Below are 22,486 nucleotides of genomic sequence, written 5' to 3'. Positions count from 1 at the left end.
GAGTGCCGACAACTTAACGTGCTGTCGCCGTCGCCGTCTAAAATCAGTTACAGAGGTGCGAGAGACGTATGCCTCTATCTTGACGTAGTGACGTAATGCACGGGCGTCTTCCCGGGACGGTGACCATATCTCCATGTGGCTCTGAGACGCCCAACTAAACGGGATATTTTTGTCTCATGTACACCATATTGCTGGGCTACATGACGTTGTGAATGCCCCTACATTATCAGAGCAATGGTCCTACCCCTATAGTTCACCCAATCGCGACATTTCGCTGTACAACCGCTTCGAAAAGAAATATTGTGTAACTGATCTGTACTCTTCCAATGTTCGATTTGTAATGATTTACATTTGCATATGGTGCAAGGGTACCCGGTATGCACACTTTCTTGAGCAAACTGCTGAAAAACATGCGGCATCGAGCGGGGTTTGAGATAGCTCAGTTTGAAATTAAAATAAATTTGGATCACGTTTAAAGTTAAATTAGAAAAACCGAACTTGATTTTCTTTTTTTCCGCTAGTATATATATATGTAGGTTTCGTCTTCATAGCACCTGTTTAAAGACATATATGTATAATTAAGACAAAAAGAAAATCTGTACAATTTGAAAAGAAAAAAACGTTCTATTTTTTATTTATCGTTTGCATTAGATAAGGAGTATTGTATCATTCATGATTTTAGGACTTGGAAAGCCATAAACCGAGCTTGTCGTCTTTTGTCCTTTTCACCACGATAAGATAAAAGTATCATATGAGTTAGTGCGATATGATCTGAAGGTTTGATATACTATGTAACAATGTGTATGTAATGTGTATATTTCTTTGGGTGATATGATGTGTTCCATACCGTTGTATACTGTATTTAGTCATCTCTGTCGTAACTGTCTTCTGCACTTCTGCTACTTCTTCCTCCTCCATGTTTACTATATCCTCCTCTACTGCTACTTCCTCCTCCTCTACTGCTACTTCCTCCTCCTCTGCTACTTCCTCCTCCTCCTCTGCTACTTCCTCCTCCTCTGCTACTTCCTCCTCCTCCTCTGCTACTTCCTCCTCCTCTACTGCTTCCTCCTCCACCGCCAAAGCGCTGAATCACTCGGCGTAATGGCTGGAACACAGGCTGTATATGTTGATAAACCGGCTGAACTGGATGATAAACCGGCTGAAATGGGTGATACACTGGCTGAAATGGGTGATACACTGGATGTTGTGGTATTAGTAAACCTGTGGGGAAAACAAGATCCCGATTGATAAGTTCAATATATACTTTAAATACCTTTGATTAAAGTTGAAATTTGTTATTTACAGCTGAATAACAATGTTTGTACTGTACTAACGGAATACCTAAATATAGGAAAGATGTTGCATTATCTGTCAACTAAGGATTTTGAGGTCAAAACAAACTATTCATGATGCAAGTTTTAAATAAACAGAAAACCATACTGACGTAAACGCGGAATACCTCTTGATTGTACGACCATTAAGGTAAACTGTGATGTCATTGAACTAATGACATATTGATACTGTTTTGAGATTGCTGACATCCCGTATGATGTGTTTTGCTAAGAAACAATCAACGTACGACATTCATTCCACGGGTTCCCACCGCATCCAGTATCACATATACAGGTCGAGTATCGCAGATCCCAGTGAGCTAAAATTCCACAGATGTGGCCACCTGGAACGTAAATTTTATCATTTATCTTATTTGAAAAATATGTGAATAGTTTTTTTCTATGATATTGTAGAATTATGATTTTACGAATCCGTTCTACAGTGTGACATAAGTGGCATCAGAAGCAGCCAGCCTTTCTAAGACATCAAACTTGATTTTGAAGAATCTCAATACTAGGGGAAATGTATGCATCAATAATTTATTTTCATTGTGTTAAATAACAGTAGATTTAAGATATAACTATACGAAATGAACATTTTTAAAGATTTGATAAGTGTACTGTAGCGGGACTGGACTGGGTCGATCACAGGTAGCTCAATTGGTAGAGCATCCGGCTAGTGTTCGGAGGTCCCGGGTTCGAACCCCGCTCTGGCCGCTACATTTTCTCCTCTCCTGTTACAAAATTGGCGCCCAACTAAAATACCCACGGTGGTGGTATAATGGTCTCGTGTGTCTTCGAGGGCGAAGACTTGGAAAAAAGGAGGGAGGTGTGTAGCGGGACTGGACTGGGTCGATCATCGGTGACTAGGTAGCTCAATTGGTAGAGCATCCGGCTAGTGTTCAGAGCTCCCGGGTTCGAACCCCGGTCTGGCCGCTACATTTTCACCTCTCCTGTTACATGTACTAAACCGGTTTACTTAAGATGACGGTTAACGATTATTGTTTCTATTCCATTGTCTAATTGCAGTTCATAGCAAGAGACTAAATATTCTTAAATCCTATTGTTATGAATGAGAAAAAGTAGACAATGAATGGTATACGAGATGGAACTGTCCGCTATGAGGCTTATGAAGCCAGATTTTTGGCTATGCGTTTTGATTATTCCAAGTTAGTTCGTCCTTCTAGATCTCAAAGATAGTATTATAAAACTGCTTCACATAGCTAGTTTTTTTCCATCTAAATCTCGTCAATAATGGTAATATAAAACTGCTTCACATAGCTAGTTTTTCCTTCTAAATCTCGTCAATGATGGTAATATAAAACTGCTTCACATAGCTAGTTTTTCCTTCTAAATCTCGTCAATTATGGTAATATGAAATTGCATTAGACAGCTATTTCTTCCTCCGATGTCTCGTCAATGATTCTAGAAACACTACACTGCTGTTTTTTTCTCGTAGGATCCTGCCAATGATGCTAGAACCATGTATCCAATTTAATGCCATAATATAGAAGAAGCTCGGGGTTCATTAAAAAAAAACCCTGATGTATTCATTTCAGTGTAAACAAGTGCAAAATCTACCTACTGTACGTTAAATTTATATGATATATTATAAAACAAAACAATGAGCAGGTGGAGGGTAGATATACTTCTCTTTTTCCTATCGCCATCATCGCTATCACCACCATCATCGCCCTCGGCCGCTGTGGAAACGAAAATGTCAAGATTTTATAGTAGGAAATATATTATATCTTTTTTTAAAAATGTTCTGCTTTCATTGTTTCTATGCAATTTAGCATACTATTACTCAGATATCATTCTAATGTTTCCTTAAAATATATAAAATGTATTAAATATTAGACTTACAGCTCCCATGTTTAGTCTCCTGTCTTACCTCATTTCAAGGTGAGCACGCTTCTAATGTTGTGGTAGTTTCATTAATACAACATACATATATTGCTTTCGATTGATGTTAACGAAAAGAGCTAACATGATACAAAACTTACCACAATGTCCCAACAAAACCAAAGCGAGTAAGGCCAGACACCACAACCTGAACATTTCGAAATTGTGTTTCTAAGTGTCAACCGAAATCAATTTTACTTTATTTATAGGACGCATGACGCTCCTGCAGTAATGGTCACATGGTTGAAGGATTTTGAATAAAGAATGAAAATCCGATCTTTTTGGATGTTTATCTTTTCATGCAGTTACATATGAATAAGCCAAATCAGACTGTATAATTCCAGATCATACTGACTTTCACTTTTTATCTTCAGAGGCAAGACATAGGTGTTACATGAACTGATATTTTATCTCCAAAAGAATGTGTGTACTTCTATGATCAAACACTTTATTCTGCATAATAAATGCGGTTTCATATTTTTATTGTGTAATCCTTTCAAAATGAGGTCAAACACTTGTATTAACTATTCAAGCTGTTGGTTTTGTTGCGCGAAAAGTTATATCCCCCTCCCCAGAACAATATGTTGTTCTGTCGTAAGAATGACTGCAGGACACTTTCAATCAAATATGACTTCAGGACACTTTCAATCACGAATCCTTCAGCAAGTATACGTCATTTTCACATTTTTTTTCAAAATTAATCTATTCACCTTAGTTTAGCGAGAGGGGAGGGATTGCGAAAGGACGTAGCGCGAGATGTGAAAAAGTAATACTAGTCTGACAACTCAGGGTCTCTATATCCAATATCCAATCATATGTTTACCTCATTAGGAATAACTTTGTCATTCCGTCTTGTCCTGATCGTGACTTACATGCATCGCTCCTACAGAAACTAGACCTTCTCGCTTGTGGCAAATATTACCAATGTACGAACTTGTCCAATAATGAATATCTCAATGATTTTGATATTTATGGCTTTATTGCATCGGAGGTAAAGATAAAAAAATGTCGGTGACCTAAAGAAAGTTCTCACCATCATCCTTCTGGATAGAAGCTGACCCTAAGGGATGTGCTGCTCCAGAATACACTCGTACAAAACCTAGTCTTTCGAATTTCTCATATCTTAAAAAAATGCAAAATAACATTACTTTGGATTCCATGTCGTAATAAAAGGCAGCGTTGATCAGCGAGGAAAATATGCTTTGAATCTGCAAGAGACAAGTATCAAAATATTTCTGAAAAGGTCTTTTGGTCGTAATGAGGACCGGGAGGTTTCCACTGAATGGACAATAGTGTTAATAGTAAAAATTGTTTAAAACTGTGCCTAGAGGCTCCACGAGTCCTTAGATGTGTCTGCCTGATCTTGTGGCTAAACGCCACTTCCACAACGCTGTTAATGACCTTGTATATCAGCATTGCCCTAGCCGTTGCCCTGACCATTTCCCCTCTTACTGCTAGATATTCAAATCTCAGGTATCGAAGGTTGGCGTCATTCTACCTTCGTATCTGGAGTAGTTCTGTGTTACAAATCGTGCGGCCTTCTTTAGAATTTTCTCCATCATCGCAATATGTTGGGCTTGATAGGGGTCCCAGACCGCTCCAGCCCACTCCATTAATGGGGGATCAAGGATTGCGTATACTTTCCCCCTAACTCCCTCTAAACAGACTCGGAGGTTCCTGCTTATTAGATTTTGTTCAAATAGTAGTTAGTTTTCCAGATTTTCCTCCAACGCGTTATAGGCATGACTACGTATTTGTCCGAGTTAAAGGAAATCTACCATGTCATCAGGCGGAATGCATTGAGATCGTCCCGTAATTTGCTAGTCTCTGACTATTGTATTTGTCGGAAGATGATGCAGTCGAAAACAAAAGTCGGATGATGGATTTTGCTACCCCTGGTAGGTCATTGTTATACAGCAGGAAAACAAGAGTCTGACCTCTTCAACGATAACTCGCTGTACAAGTTCCCAACGCATCTCGTGCGTGGCCTTGTCGGAGGCCTTGGAGGAGTCAGGAAGAATAGTATCTGTCTGTTTTCCAATGTCACTGCCCTCGGCAAGGCTGTTAATCGTCTACACCAACTGAGTATCGCATGAACGCCTATTCCGAAATCCATGCCATTTGTCAAATATGTTCCTCGTACAAAGTGTTCTATAATGGAGCTATAAAGGTTAGTGTATAGGCGGCATCATCATGGATACCCTTAAGGTTAGTCTTATTCCAGAGATGAATTCTATGCCGTTGTGGCTTCAGACGCTTGCCAGTCGACAATTACAAAATCGTGGTCACGGAAACCAGTTATGGTCTTGTACTTAGTTACCAAAAAAGGATTACTTGTCAGGAAGACATCGAGTAAGTTGTTCCTTCTTGTAGGGGCTGTGCCAATCTATTCTAAAGAACAGTTAGAAACCACTTACAAGTATATTCATCTAATTTATCTTGGGTATTGGTTTCCCTGAACTGTTAGAGTTTTCCAGTCAATATCGGATAAGTTCCAGACCCTCGAAACCAGAATTGACTGTTAGGATGTTTGGATCTTACGCTTGATATCTCTTCTACTTTTGCCAGATTCGCTTTAAATGAATTTAATTGTCCTATATGCGACGACACAATTGAAAAAAGAAAATAATGTTAATATTGTCATAATTATGTTTGAAAGACGTCTAACAGCCGGAGTTGTTTTTACTAAATTTATACGAAAATAATAAACTGCTTTAAAAATGTAATTTTTGAATATTAATAAGTGTCATTTTCATGACTGCGCCATGTTTGAATATGTCAAACACATGTATATTCAGCCAAGGTAACTCTCTTCCTAATTTACATTATTGTGGAAGAAACAAGTCAAACGATTTATATTTGTTGGATATAATGATTATTTTACTCTCGCTAGTGAAATCTCGTGTCATATGTAAAACAAGTTCCGAGTGAAATAAAAACCATATCCAACAAACACTGTCAACACTGGACTACTATATCACACTGTCATAGTACTCAGGACACATTAATGAAGAATGACTTATCCGGCATTACACGAGTGATATCACTTTTTTTTTTGTTAATGTTGTCAAATAAGATAAAGGTTTTTAAGTATATATTGTTTTTAATTATAAGCTATCGTCTGTATTAATTATGAACTTTGGTAGGTTTCGTAAAAGGATATTTCCAATAGAAGTTCATAACACACCAGTTTCAAATTGAGTTGCTCCCCTTAGCATAATATATTTCATTTTGCACAAGAACTGTTGTAGTATGTTTTGATTAATGCACTTCTTATTGGCATGCTTCAGTACAGATTGGTCTAAATTGACATTATGTTTTTAAATATATAATTTGAAATATCAAACAAAACATTTTCAAGTCGAATTAACAGTAAGAACAACAGAATCAGACCTGTCTATCTTGGAAGTATGAAAGCTTGGCGTTAACTTTACTCAATTTGTACTGTTTACATAAATCTGTTCTTTCTTTTTTATGACCTGTAACGTGCTCAATGTAAATTGGAAAATGAGGGACACGTATCAATCAGTTTATGAGGGTGTAAATATTACCAGCCCAGTCCATATTAACATTCAGTAAACGTTAACTGCGAATTAGGGCACAGGAAGATTCCTCTTTGAGATAAACTTATGTTACAAATACTGCTGTTGCCTTTCCAAATACATTTATTTGAATTTTGTTTTAAGCAATCCTACTGTCAGCGAACTATTTAAAAAAAAAAATAACAGGATCAAATATTCAGCAATACCGTGATAAAAATTAGGTAAAGTCGTTAAAAGTATGAACGCTAATTAACTTCGAAAGACTCAATTAACCGCTCTTTAATCAATGTTATAATGTAGAAAGTCATGGCACGTCTTTAGCGTTGTCTAATTGGGTTCTGCAGTAACTTGATTAAGGCATTACGTCAAAACGCATGTTCAACGCCACATATAACACCATAATCACTATGGGGAGTGGTCTACTTCCGTGTACGATATGAAGTCAGAAATATCAGGTGCTTGTTGATTTGTTTGATGGTTCAGTTATCCTAACACCAGTTCACAAATTGGGAACTTGACAATAGTTTGATTTGACCTTGAATGGCAGGTGTCTGTCGTTAATGAAACAGAAGATACCCACCCTTCCGAAACATATAGGTATCCATGTATGTCTGTATTCCGTTTTGCCCGAGTTTCAGCTGATATTGAATTAATGGTTTCGTTAACATATCAGCCTTGTGTACTTGTATATATATCAGAGTTCCATTACTCTTGCCCTCCTCACAGTGTATCCTTCATGATAGTTGTAGAAACTAGATCATTTTCAAAATAGGCATTTATGAAGTTAGTAATTCACCTGTTCTTAATTTTATCGTTTGAATGAAACAATCGCGGAATCTAATTATATCTAAAAACACAGGCCTAAGCTTTCCCTTTCCCTGATAACGTGGTAGGTCGGTGTCACTCGGCACGAATATTTCACCAGCAGAAGAAACAGATAAAAACATAAACAAAAACAAGTAAACACTTTATTTTGTTTCCACTTACCTTTATTGCGAATTTACATCCCAAACACAAAATATATATTTCCATTTGGAACTCTTGTCTCGTGTCAGTAAACGTTTAAAGAGAGTCCATCTGAACACACTCCCATACAATACACACATTGCTCAGCACTCAGCTTGGTGTCCGAAATATTTGTTGAAATGCGCGGTTTCTTGAATAAACAAATCTAAGGATGAACTTTTAACATCACTATAAACAATGGTTGCATACCTACCAAGTCCAGGAAAGAACCGATAATTGAATCTGACATTGATAAGTCTAATATATAGCTGTGACGTTCGAATTCGCAGTGTCATTTGAACAAGTGCTGTAATAATAAAAACACAAACATAATGATTGTCATACTACTATTTCAAATTGTCACATAATATATTTTACAAATATATAACCATAGATACATGTATTAGTCATTCATTTCAAATAGATTATAAATGTTCCTTCATTACGAACTATTTTTTGTTGCGAAGTGATTCAGCTCACATAATTTAGTTGATACGTTGGGAGAAATTGAACTCGGTACATTTGTAGGTAAATACTTTATGGGATAAATAGAGGCTCCCCAACGAGTGACTGTTTATCATTTTTATCCAACTCGAGTTAGTTAATTTTCTAATTATGAAAAGACATGAGCTTTAGCGAGTGTCTTTTCAAAATTAGAAAATTAACTAACTCGAGTTGGATAAAAATGATAAACAATCGTCACGAGTAGGGGAACTTGTTTATCCCATAACTTCTTTACTTACAAATGTAAGCTTGTCAAGTTCAAATTCTCCCAACGTAGCAACTAAATTCCGTGAATAAAATCACTACGCGACAAAATATAGGTCGTTATGAACGAAAGCTTATCATCTATATTTAGATGCACGACTCATATCTTCTGTACTTTATTTGTAAATGATAATATTTTACGAAACGAAATATTAGTTTGTCAATCCTTGTTTCTGTAACTTGTTTAAAAATATTCGAAGACGACACCGCCATCGCGAAGTCGAACGTCACCGCTGAATATTAGACTAATCATTGTCAGATTCAATTATCGGTCCTATCCTGGATTTCGTACATGTAGGTATGCTATTACTGGTTATTGTGATGGTAAATGTTCGTTCCGAGATTTATTCATTCACAACACCGTGCATTTCAACAAATGTTTCAGAAACCGAGCTGGAGTGCCGAGCAATATGTATTTCACGTTTGTCAGTGTGTTTACACGAAATATCATCAGTTTACTGACATGAGGCAAACGTTCCAAGATGATTTTTACATTTTTGTTTACAGTTTAACCATAAACGTACCATATTAAACGATACCATAAGATAACATGTGTTTGTAAACACATCAAATATGCAATTGTCTTAAAATGGCTCTGGACAATTTCAAATCGTAACAGTGGTTCTAACATAGGAGCTTGTCTGTTTTCTTATAACATTTTAACCCCTCTACCCGCTACCCCCCCCCCCCACCACACACACACACATACACAAGCATGCTTGATTACCTTCTTCAAGAAAACCAAGCCGAAATGCATTCCTTTCAGACTGATCAATTTTGTCAAAGTGTCATGATTTTTACTTTTGTTTTCAGAAATGTAATGTTGGGAGGTTAAGCACGATGTAAGCACACCATCTTGTATGTCATTTATCTTGCTCACTTGATATTTTACTTAGGGATTATGTATTCTTAACATTCAAGGTCATATACAGGTAATTTGAAAATAATGATAACTTAAGGGACTCTTTAAAATGTCAAACGCAAGCATCAGAATAAAAGCAAAACTCTGCATGTAAGGGAATGGTATTGATTTCCCCAAGCAACCACTGCGAGAGAAAATACGTGGATTTAACATGATATTAGATAGATTTCTTAACATGCATAAATTCAGGGGAATTTATATCAATGAAATTTGTTTGAAAAAAAAATAATATCATATGACTTTCGTGCCCTCGCTACGACCAAGTTTTTATCAGGACAGTTACATTGGCGACAACAAATATATGTCCCTTGTGTTACAGTAATCACGGAAGATCAATGTCAGTATTTATCTCATCAAAAAAAAAACAAAAAAAAAACGTATTCTGCAGGCGGCGGAACTAATTTGCTTCATACAACCATGCTGCCGAATGCAAGTAGAATAGATGTATGATGAATATGGCTTTTACTGTATTTATTTAATGTATCATTTACTGTATCTATGTACTGTAACTATTTACTTATCTATTTATTGTATCTATTTACTGTATCTATTTACTGTATCTATTTACTGTATCTATTTACTGTATTTATTTACTGTATTTATTTACTGTATTTATTTACTGCATATATTTACTGTATCTATTTAATTGATCTATTTACTGTATCTACTTATTGTATCTATTTACTGTATCTATTTACTGTATCTATTAACTGTATTTATTTACTGTATATATTTACTGTATCTATTTACTGTATATATCTACTGTATCTATTTACTGTATCTATATACTGTATCTATTTACTGTATCTATTTACTGTATCTATTTACTGTATCTATTTACTGTATCTATATACTGTATCTATTTACTGTATCTATTTACTGTATCTATATACTGTATCTATTTACTGTATCTATATACTGTATCTATTTACTGTATCTATTTACTGTATCTATATACTGTATCTATTTACTGTATCCATTTACTGTATCTATTTACTGTATCTATTTACTGTATCTATTTACTGTATCTATTTATTGTATCTACTTACTGTATCTATTTACTGTATCTATTTACTGTATCTATTTACTGTATCTATTTACTGTATCTATTTACTGTATCTATGTACTGTATCTATTTACTGTATCTATTTACTGTATCTATATACTGTATCTATCTACTGTATCTATTTACTGTATCTATATACTGTATCTATTTACTGTATCTATTTACTGTATCTATTTACTGTATCTATCTACTGTATCTATTTACTGTATCTATATACTGTATCTATTTACTGTATCTATTACTGTATCTATTACTGTATCTATTTACTGTATCTATTACTGTATCTATTTACTGTATCTATTTACTGTATCTATTTACTGTATCTATTTACTGTATCTATTTACTGTATCTATTTACTGTATCTATTTACTGTATCTATTTACTGTATCTATATACTGTATCTATTACTGTATCTATTTACTGTATCTATATACTGTATATATTTACTGTATCTATTTACTGTATCTATTAACTGTATCTATTTACTGTATCTATTTACTGTATCTATATACTGTATCTATTACTGTATCTATTTACTGTATCTATTTACTGTATCTATTTACTGTATCTATTTACTGTATCTATTTACTGTATCTATTTACTGTATCTATTTACTGTATCTATTTACTGTATCTATTTACTGTATCTATTTACTGTATCTATGTACTGTATCTATATACTGTATCTATTTACTTAATCTATCTACTGTATCTATTTACTGTATCTATGTACTGTATCTATTACTGTATCTATTTACTTAATCTATATACTGTATCTATTTACTGTATCTATTTACTGTATCTATTTACTGTATCTATTACTGTAATATTACTGTATCTATTACTTATCTATTACTGTATCTATTTACTGTATCTATTTACTGTATCATTACTGATCTATTACTGTATCTATTTACTGTATCTATTTATTTCTATTACTGTATCTATTTACTGTATCTATTCTGTAACTATTACGTATCTATGTATCTATTTCTGTATCTATTACTGTATCTATTACTGTATTTACTGTATCTATTACTGTATCTATTTACTGTATCTGTTTACTGTATCTATTTACTGTATCTATTTACTGTATCTATTACTGTATCTATTTACTGTATCTATATACTGCATCTATTTACTGTATCTATATACTGTATCTGTTTACTGTATCTATTTGCTGTAGCCATTTACTTTATCTATATACTGTATTTATATACTGTATCTATTTACTGTATCTATTGTCTGTATCTGTTTACTGTATCTATTTACTGTATCTATTTACTGTATCTATTTACTGTATCTATTTACTGTATCTATTTACTGTATCTATTTACTGTATCTATTTACTGTATCTATTTACTGTATCTATTTACTGTATCTATTTACTGTATCTATTTACTGTATCTATTTACTGTATCTATTTACTGTATCTATATACTGTATCTATTTACTGTATCTATTACTGTATCTATTTACTGTATCTATTTACTGTATCTATTTACTGTATCTATTTACTGTATCTATTTACTGTATCTATTTACTGTATCTATTAACTTTATCTATTTACTGTATCTATTTACTGTATTTATTTACTGTATCTATTTACTGTATCTATTTACTGTATCTATTTACTGTATCTATTTACTGTATCTATTTACTGTATCTATTACTGTATCTATTTACTGTATCTATTTACTGTATCTATTTACTGTATCTATTTACTGTATCTATTTACTGTATCTATTTACTGTATCTATTTACTGTATCTATTTACTGTATCTATTTACTGTATCTATTTACTGTATCTATTTACTGTATCTATTTACTGTATCTATTACTGTATCTATTTACTGTATCTATTTACTGTATCTATTTACTGTATCTATTTACTGTATCTATTTACTGTATCTATATACTGTATCTATTTACTGTATCTATTTACTGTATCTATTTACTGTATCTATTTACTGTATCTATATACTGTATCTATAAGTGTATCTATTTACTGTATCTATTTACTGTATCTATTTACTGTATCTATTTACTGTATCTATTTACTGTATCTATTTACTGTATCTATTTACTGTATCTATTACTGTATCTATATACTGTATCTATTTACTGTATCTATTTACTGTATCTATTTACTGTATCTATTTACTGTATCTATTTACTGTATCTATTTACTGTATCTATTTACTGTATCTATTTACTGTATCTATTTACTGTATCTATTTACTTTATCTATTTACTGTATCTATTTACTGTATTTATTTACTGTATCTATTTACTGTATCTATTTACTGTATCTATTACTGTATCTATTTACTGTATTGATCTACTGTATCTATTTACTGTATCTATTTACTGTATCTATTTACTGTATCTTATTAACTGTATCTATTCACTTTATCTATTTACTTTATCTATTTACTGATCTATTTACTTTGTATCTATTTACTGTATCTATTACTGTATCATTACTATCTATTACTGTATCTATTTACTGTATCTATTTACTGTATTATTACTACATTTCTTATCTATTACTGTATCTATTTACTGTATCTATTTACTGTATCATTATTATCTATTTACTTATCTATTTACTGTATCTATTTACTTATCTATTATGTTATCTACTATCATTACTGTCATCTATTACTACTTATCCTATATTACTGTATCTATTTACTGTATCATATCTTACTGTATCTATTTACTGTATCTATTTACTGTATCTATATACTTATTATTTACTGTATCTATACTGTATCTATTTACTGTATCTATTTACTGTATCATTATGTATCTATTACTGTATCATTACATGTATCTATTTACTTATTATTACTTATCTATTATGTATATTACTGTATCTATTTACTGTATCATTTACTGTACTACTATTTACTGTATCTATTAACTGTATCTATCTTATGTTACTGTATCTATTTACTGTTCTATTTACTGATCTATTATACTACTGTATATTCTATTTACTGTATCATATTACTACTTATCATACTTTACTGTATCTATTTACGTATCTATTCTACTGTATCTATTTACTGTACATTACTATATTACTGTATCTATTTACTGTATCTATTACTGTATCTATTTACTGTATCTAATTTACTGTATCATGTACTGACTATTCGTATTACTGTATCTTTACTTACATTTCTTATCTATTACTGTATCTATTTACGTATCTATATTTACTGTATCTATATACTGCATCTATACTATCTTAACTGTATCTATTTACTGTATCTATTTACTTATGCATTTATTATCTATATATCTATTATTACTGTATCTATTTACTGTATCTATTTTCTGTATCTATTTACTGTATCTATATACTGTATCTATTTACTGTATCTATTTACTGTATTATTCGTATCATTTACGTATCTATTTACTTATCTATATACTGTATCTATTTACTGTATCTATTTATGTATCTATTTACTGTATCTATATACGGTATCTTTTATGACATTCTATATTACTGTAGCATTATGTACTTATTATACGTGTATACATATTACTGTATCATTACTTATATCTATTTACTCCTATTACTGTATAACATTTATGTATCTATTACTTATCTTTACTTTATCTTATACTTATCTATTTACTGTATCTATCCTACTGTATCTATTTACTTATCTATTATACTGTATCTATTTACTGTACTATTTACTGTATCTATTACTTAGATCTATTTACTGTATCTATTTACATGTATCTATACTTACTGTATCTATCCTTCACTGTATCTATTTACTTATACTCATATTACTGTATCTATTTTCATACTGTATCTATACTACTGTCATCTATTACATTTACGTATATTATTCACTATTATTACTGTCTATACTATCATACTGTATCTATTTACTGATATAGTCATTTACTGCTATATTACTATATTTACTTATCATTTACTGTATTATACTTATACTATTATCACTGTATCTATTTACTTATCTATTTACTGTATCTATTTACTGATATATTACTTAACTTTTACTGTACTTTACTAACTATTACTTATGTATTACTATTACACTGTATCTATTTACTGTATCTATACTACTTTTACGATCTATTCTACTATTTACTGTATCTTTTACTTATCATTCATGTAATCTATTACATGTATTCACTTTACTGTATCTATTTCACTATACGATCTATTTACTGTATCTATATACATGTATCTATTACTGTATCTATCTACTTACTTTATCTATCATATACTGTACTATTACTGTATCTATATCTATTACTGATCTATATACTGTATCTATTTACTGTATCATTACTGTATCTATTAACTGTATCTATTACTGTCTATCTACTATTACTACGTATCTATTTACTGTAATCTATTACTGTACTATCGTATTTTACTGTATCTATACCTATCTATTTACTATCTATTACTGTATCTATTTACTGATCTATTTACTGTATCTATTTACTGTATCTATACGTATCATTTCTGTAGTCCATTACTACACTTATCTATTATACTAACTGATCATTACCATATTACGATCAATTTACTGTATCATTCCGTATCTATTACTTAACTATTACTTATATATTTACTGATCTATTACTTACGTATTACTGTATCGTATGTACTAGTACTCTATTACTATCTATACATCATCTATTACTTACTATATGCTAGTCTATACATTATCAGTATACATCTATAGCCTAGTCTCATATACTATCACATACTATATCATAACGCTAGTCTATACTACCATATTACTGTATCTATTTACTGTATCTATTTACTGTATCTATTTACTGTACCTATTTACTGTATCTATTACTGTATCTATTAACTGTATCTATTTACAGTATTATTAGTATCTATTACTGTATCTATATACTGTATTATTTACTTATCCATTTACTATCATTCGTATTATTACTGTATCTATCCTTAATCTATTATGTATCATATACTGTATTATTTACTGTAGTCTATTACTTATCATATACACCTAGTCTATAACTTATCTATTACTGTACTAGTTATGTATCTATACTTAACTATTACTGTATTATCTACTTATCATAGCCAGTCTATACACCTATCACCAGTCATATTTACATCTATTTACTAGATACTATTACCTGATATCACAGCTAGTCATATCACTATACAAGCTAGTATACATACCATATACACAGCCAGTCATATACACCATTACTATCACAGCCAGTCATATACACCATATACACCGCCAGTCCATACTATACCAGAATATACACCATATACACAGTCCATATACACCATATACACAGCCAGTCCATATACACCATATACACAGCTAGTCCATATACATACCATATACACAGCCAGTCCATATACACACCATATACACAGCCAGTCCATATACACATATAACGTATCTATACACCATATACAGTCTAGTCATATACCATATACACAGCCAGTCTTATACACCATATACACATCATCCGTATACACATATACACAGTCCATATACCAATTACACACTATCTAATACCTATACACAGCCATCATATTACACATCTATACATCAGCAGTCTATACACCATATACACAGCCAGTCTATACACCATATAACACCGTCTTACACCATTCACACATTACTATCAGCATTCCATATATAACTATCACTTACATATACACCGTCTCATATAACGTCCATATACACATATACACCCAGTACATATACATACATATCAAAGCTATCCATATACACACCATATACACAGCTAGTCTATATACCATATACACAGCCAGTCCGTATACACCATATACACAGCCAGTCCATATACACCATATACACTGTCAGTCCATATACACCATATACACAGCCAGTCCATATACACCATATACACAGCCAGTCCATATACACCATATACACTGTCAGTCCATATACACCATATACACCGCCAGTCCATATACACAATATACACAGCCAGTCCATATACACAATATACACAGCTAGTCTACATACCATATACACAGCCAGTCCGTATACACCATATACACAGCCAGTCCATATACACACCGTATACACAGCCAGACTACACCCACCATATACACAGCTAGTCTATACACCATATACACAGCCAGTCCATATACACCATATACACAGCCAGTCCATATACACCATATACACAGCCAGTCCATATACACCATATACACAGCTAGTCTATAACCGATTTTCGGATTCGTTAATGATAATTTGATTGTCTGGTTGTATATGATTGTAGATTTTGTTTAAATGTCTATACTAGTAACACAAACATACAATAACTGTTGCAAATCAGGTACATCATCTTTCCTATCGCCAATATTACGTGTGTGCTGTGTTAAGTCTGTCTAGCAGGCAACATGATCGTGTGAAAAAACACATTTGTTGCAACTAGACGATGATAAACTATTTTTCCTTATCAGGAAATATTGCAGACATCTTTCGGTGTAACGACATACAATGGAGATCCTGGAATGAAATAACCGACTTCGGTCGATGTTTGTTTTAAGGCATGTCGTGTTTCATGTCGTGTTTCATAAATACAAGAGAATATCGAATCGGACATGTTGCATGTTTTGATTATTTTCTCCTTTGGAGCTGTCATGTTTTTGATATGATTTGTTTTATGTTATGGGTATAATAGTGTCATATATAGTTTTGCTTGATGTAAAAAGTAAAATTGTTTCAGGTATAGATTTGTTTGATAATATTGTTAAAGGTGCATATGTGTAGTCCAGGTGTGTGAGTTTTGGGAGTGTAGAATGGTAGTGTTTGTCTCCTTGTATGAGGTTTGGGAGTGTGTAAAATGCCAGTGTTTGTCTGCTTGTGTGAGGTTTGGGAGGGTGTAGAATGGTAGTGTTTGTCTCATTGTGTGAGGTTTGGGAGGATGTAGAATGGTAGTGTTTGTCTCCTTGTGTGAGGTTTGGGAGGGTGTAGAATGGTAGTGTTTGTCTGCTTGTGTGAGGTTTGGGAGGGTGTAGAATGGTAGTGTTTGTCTCCTTGTGTGAGGTTTGGGAGGGTGTAGAATGGTAGTGTTTGTCTGCTTGTGTGAGGTTTGGGAGGGTGTAGAATGGCAGTGTTTGTCTCCTTGTGTGAGGTTTGGGAGGGTGTAGAATGGTAGTGTTTGTCTCCTTGTGTAAGGTTTGGGAGGGTGTAGAATGGTAGTGTTTGTCTCCTTGTGTGAGGTTTGGGAGTGTAGAATGGTAGTGTTTGTCTCCTTGTGTGAGGTTTGGGAGGGTGTAGAATGGTAGTGTTTGTCTCCTTGCGTGAGGTTTGGGAGGGTGTAGAATGGTAGTGTTTGTCTCCTTGTGTGAGGTTTGGGAGGGTGTAGAATGGTAGTGTTTGTCTCCTTGTGTGAGGTTTGGGAGGGTGTAGAATGGTAGTGTTTGTCTCCTTGTGTGAGGTTTGGGAGGGTGTAGAATGGTAGTGTTTGTCTCCTTGTGTGAGGTTTGGGAGTGTAGAATGGTAGTGTTTGTCTCCTTGTGTGAGGTTTGGGAGGGTGTAGAATGGTAGTGTTTGTCTCCTTGTGTGAGGTTTGGGAGTGTGTAGAATGGTAGTGTTTGTCTGCTTGTGTGAGGTTTGGGAGGGTGTAGAATAGCAGTGTTTTTCTCCTTGTGTGAGGTTTGGGAGGGTGTAGAATGGTAGTGTTTGTCTCCTTGTGTGAGGTTTGGGAGGGTGTAGAATGGTAGTGTTTGTCTCCTTGTGTGAGGTTTGGGAGGGTGTAGAATGGTAGTGTTTGTCTCCTTGTGTGAGGTTTGGGAGGGTGTAGAATGGTAGTGTTTGTCTCCTTGTGTGAGGTGGGGGAGGGTGTAGAATGGTAGTGTTTGTCTCCTTGTGTGAGGTTTGGGAGGGTGTAGAATGGTAGTGTTTGTCTCCTTATGTATGTTTTAGAGAGTGTAGAATGGTAGTGTTTGTCTCCTTGTGTGAGGTTTGGGAGGGTGTAGAATGGTAGTGTTTGTCTCCTTGTGTGAGGTTTGGGAGGGTGTAGAATGGTAGTGTTTGTCTCCTTGTGTGAGGTGGGGGAGGGTGTAGAATGGTAGTGTTTGTCTCCTTGTGTGAGGTTTGGGAGGGTGTAGAATGGTAATGTTTGTCTCCTTGTGTGAGGTGTGGGAGGGTGTAGAATGGTAGTGTTTGTCTCCTTGTGTGAGGTTTGGGAGGGTGTAGAATGGTAGTGTTTGTCTGCCTGTGTGAGGTTTGGGAGGGTGTAGAATGGTAGTGTTTGTCTCCTTGTGTGAGGTTTGGGAGGGTGTAGAATGGAAGTGTTTGTCTCCTTGTGTGAGGTTTGGGAGGGTGTAGAATGGTAGTGTTTGTCTCCTTGTGTGAGGTTTGGGAGGGTGTAGAATGGTAGTGTTTGTCTCCTTGTGTGAGGTTTGGGAGGGTGTAGAATGGTAGTGTTTGTCTCCTTGTGTAAGGTTTGGGAGGGTGTAGAATGGCAGTGTTTGTCTCCTTGTGTGAGGTTTGGGTGGGTGTAGAATGGTTGTGTTTGTCTCCCTGTGTGAGGTTTGGGAGGGTGTAGAATGGTAGTGTTTGTCTCCTTGTGTGAGGTTTGGGAGGGTGTAGAATGGTAGTGTTTGTCTCCTTGTGTGAGGTTTGGGAGGGTGTAGAATGGTAGTGTTTGTCTCCTTGTGTGAGGTTTGGGAGGGTGTAGAATGGTAGTGTTTGTCTCCTTGTGTGAGGTTTGGGAGGGTGTAGAATGGTAGTGTTTGTCTCCTTGTTAGAGGTTTGGGAGGGTGTAGAATGGCAGTGTTTGTCTCCTTGTGTGAGGTTTGGGAGGGTGTAGAATGGTAGTGTTTGTCTCCTTGTTAGAGGTTTGGGAGGGTGTAGAATGGCAGTGTTTGTCTCCTTGTGTGAGGTTTGGGAGGGTGTAGAATGGTAGTGTTTGTCTCCTTGTGTAAGGTTTGGGAGGGTGTAGAATGGTAGTGTTTGTCTCCTTGTGTGAGGTTTGGGAGGGTGTAGAATGGTAGTGTTTGTCTCCTTGTGTGAGGTTTGGGAGGGTGTAGAATGGTAATGTTTGTCTCCTTGTGTGAGGTTTGGGAGGGTGTAGAATGGTAGTGTTTGTCTCCTTGTGTGAGGTTTGGGAGGGTGTAGAATGGTAGTGTTTGTCTCCTTGTGTGAGGTTTGAGAGGGTGTAGAATGGTAATGTTTGTCTCCTTGTGTGAGGTTTGGGAGGGTGTAGAATGGTAGTGTTTGTCTCCTTGTGTGAGGTTTGGGAGGGTGTAGAATGGTAGTGTTTGTCTCCTTGTGTGAGGTTTGGGAGGGTGTAGAATGGTAGTGTTTGTCTCCTTGTGTGAGGTTTGGGAGGGTGTAGAATGGTAGTGTTTGTCTCCTTGTGTGAGGTTTGGGAGGGTACAGAATGGTAGTGTTTGTCTCCTTGTGTAAGGTTTGGGAGGGTGTAGAATGGTAGTGTTTGTCTCCTTGTGTGAGGTTTGGGAGGGTGTAGAATGGAAGTGTTTGTCTCCTTGTGTGAGGTTTGGGAGGGTACAGAATGGTAGTGTTTGTCTCCTTGTGTGAGGTTTGGGAGGGTGTAGAATGGTAGTGTTTGTCTCCTTGTGTGAGGTTTGGGAGGGTGTAGAATGGTAGTGTTTGTCTCCTTGTGTGACGTTTGGGAGGGTGTAGAATGGTAGTGTTTGTCTCCTTGTGTGAGGATTGGGAGGGTGTAGAATGGTAGTGTTTGTCTCCTTGTGTGAGGTTTGGGAGAGTGTAGAATGGTAGTGTTTGTCTCCTTGTGTGAGGTTTGGGAGGGTGTAGAATGGTAGTGTTTGTCTCCTTGTGTGAGGTTTGGGAGGGTGTAGAATGGTAGTGTTTGTCTCCTTGTGTGAGGTTTGGGAGAGTGTAGAATGGTAGTGTTTGTCTCCTTGTGTGAGGTTTTGGAGGGTGTAGAATGGTAGTGTTTGTCTCCTTGTGTGAGGTTTGAGAGGGTGTAGAATGGTAGTGTTTGTCTCCTTGTGTGAGGTTTGTGAGGGTGTAGAATGGTAGTGTTTGTCTCCTTGTGTGAGGTTTGGGAGGGTGTAGAATGGTAGTGTTTGTCTCCTTGTGTGAGGTTTGGGAGGGTGTAGAATGGTAGTGTTTGTCTCCTTGTGTGAGGTTTGGGAGGGTGTAGAATGGTAGTGTTTGTCTCCTTGTGTGAGGTTTGGGAGGGTGTAGAATGGTAGTGTTTGTCTCCTTGTGTAAGGTTTGGGAGGGTGTAGAATGGTAGTGTTTGTCTCCTTGTGAAAGGTTTGGGAGGGTGTAGAATGGTAGTGTTTGTCTCCCTGTGTGAGGTTTGGGAGGGTGTAGAATGGCAGTGTTTGTCTCCTTGTGTGAGGTTTGGGAGGGTGTAGAATGGTAGTGTTTGTCTCCTTGTGTGAGGTTTGGGAGGGTGTAGAATGGTAGTGTTTGTCTCCTTGTGTGAGGTTTGGGAGGGTGTAGAATGGTAGTGTTTGTCTCCTTGTGTGAGGTTTGGGAGGGTGTAGAATGGTAGTGTTTGTCTCCCTGTGTGAGGTTTGGGAGGGTGTAGAATGGCAGTGTTTGTCTCCTTGTGTGAGGTTTGGGAGGGTGTAGAATGGTAGTGTTTGTCTCCACGTGTAAGGTTTGGGAGGGTGTAGAATGGTAGTGTTTGTCTCCTTGTGTGAGGTTTGGGAGGGTGTAGAATGGTAGTGTTTGTCTCCCTGTGTGAGGTTTGGGAGGGTGTAGAATGGTAGTGTTTGTCTCTTTGTGTGAGGTTTGGGAGGGTGTAGAATGGTAGTGTTTGTCTCCTTGTGTGAGGTTTGGGAGGGTGTAGAATGGTAGTGTTTGTCTCCTTGTGTGAGGTTTGGGAGGGTGTAGAATGGTAGTGTTTGTCTGCTTGTGTGAGGTTTGGGAGGGTGTAGAATGGTAGTGTTTGTCTGCTTGTGTGAGGTTTGGGAGGGTGTAGAATGGTAGTGTTTGTCTGCTTGTGTGAGGTTTGGGAGGGTGTAGAATGGTAGTGTTTGTCTCCTTGTGTGAGGTTTGGGAGTGTAGAATGGTAGTGTTTGTCTCCTTGTGTGAGGTTTGGGAGGGTGTAGAATGGCAGTGTTTGTCTCCTTGTGTGAGGTTTGGGAGGGTGTAGAATGGTAGTGTTTGTCTCCTTGTGTGAGGTTTGAGAGTGTGTAGAATGGTAGTGTTTGTCTCCTTGTGTGAGGTTTGGGAGTGTAGAATGGTAGTGTTTGTCTCCTTGTGTGAGGTTTGGGAGGGTGTAGAATGGTAGTGTTTGTCTCCTTGTGTGAGGTTTGGGAGGGTGTAGAATGGTAGTGTTTGTCTCCTTGTGTGAGGTTTGGGAGGGTGTAGAATGGTAGTGTTTGTCTCCTTGTGTGATGTTTGGGAGGGTGTAGAATGGTAGTGTTTGTCTCCTTGTGTGAGGTTTGGGAGGGTGTAGAATGGTAGTGTTTGTCTCCTTGTGTGAGGTTTGGGAGGGTGTAGAATGGTAGTGTTTGTCTCCCTGTGTGAGGTTTGGGAGGGTGTAGAATGGTAGTGTTTGTCTCCCTGTGTGAGGTTTGGGAGGGTGTAGAATGGCAGTGTTTGTCTGCTTGTGTGATGTTTGGGAGGGTGTAGAATGATGGCGTTTGTCTCCTTCTAATAGCACGAAACTGGTCCATAATGATATAGTGCTATCTCATTGAAGTGTAATGCCGAAGTAAGCAGAACACATCAATGTGGACCATTATATTGGCAACAGGCGACCAAGTCGTCCGACTCCGAAAACCCAGCGTTAAGGAGGAGTAGCAACTACCATTTTTAAAGACTGGTATGTCTCTGCCATGGAACAGAACCCTGAAAACTTCCCCATAGGGTCGACCACTCACTATCAAGGCCAACAATGTCAGCAGAAGACATTAGGCAGAGGAAGTTTTTAGAAAGGGGAGAAACGATAAGATC

Source organism: Pecten maximus, chromosome 3 (genome assembly GCF_902652985.1).
Source record: "Pecten maximus chromosome 3, xPecMax1.1, whole genome shotgun sequence".
NCBI lineage: Eukaryota > Metazoa > Mollusca > Bivalvia > Pectinida > Pectinidae > Pecten > Pecten maximus.
Note: the sequence above shows the minus strand (reverse complement) of the source record.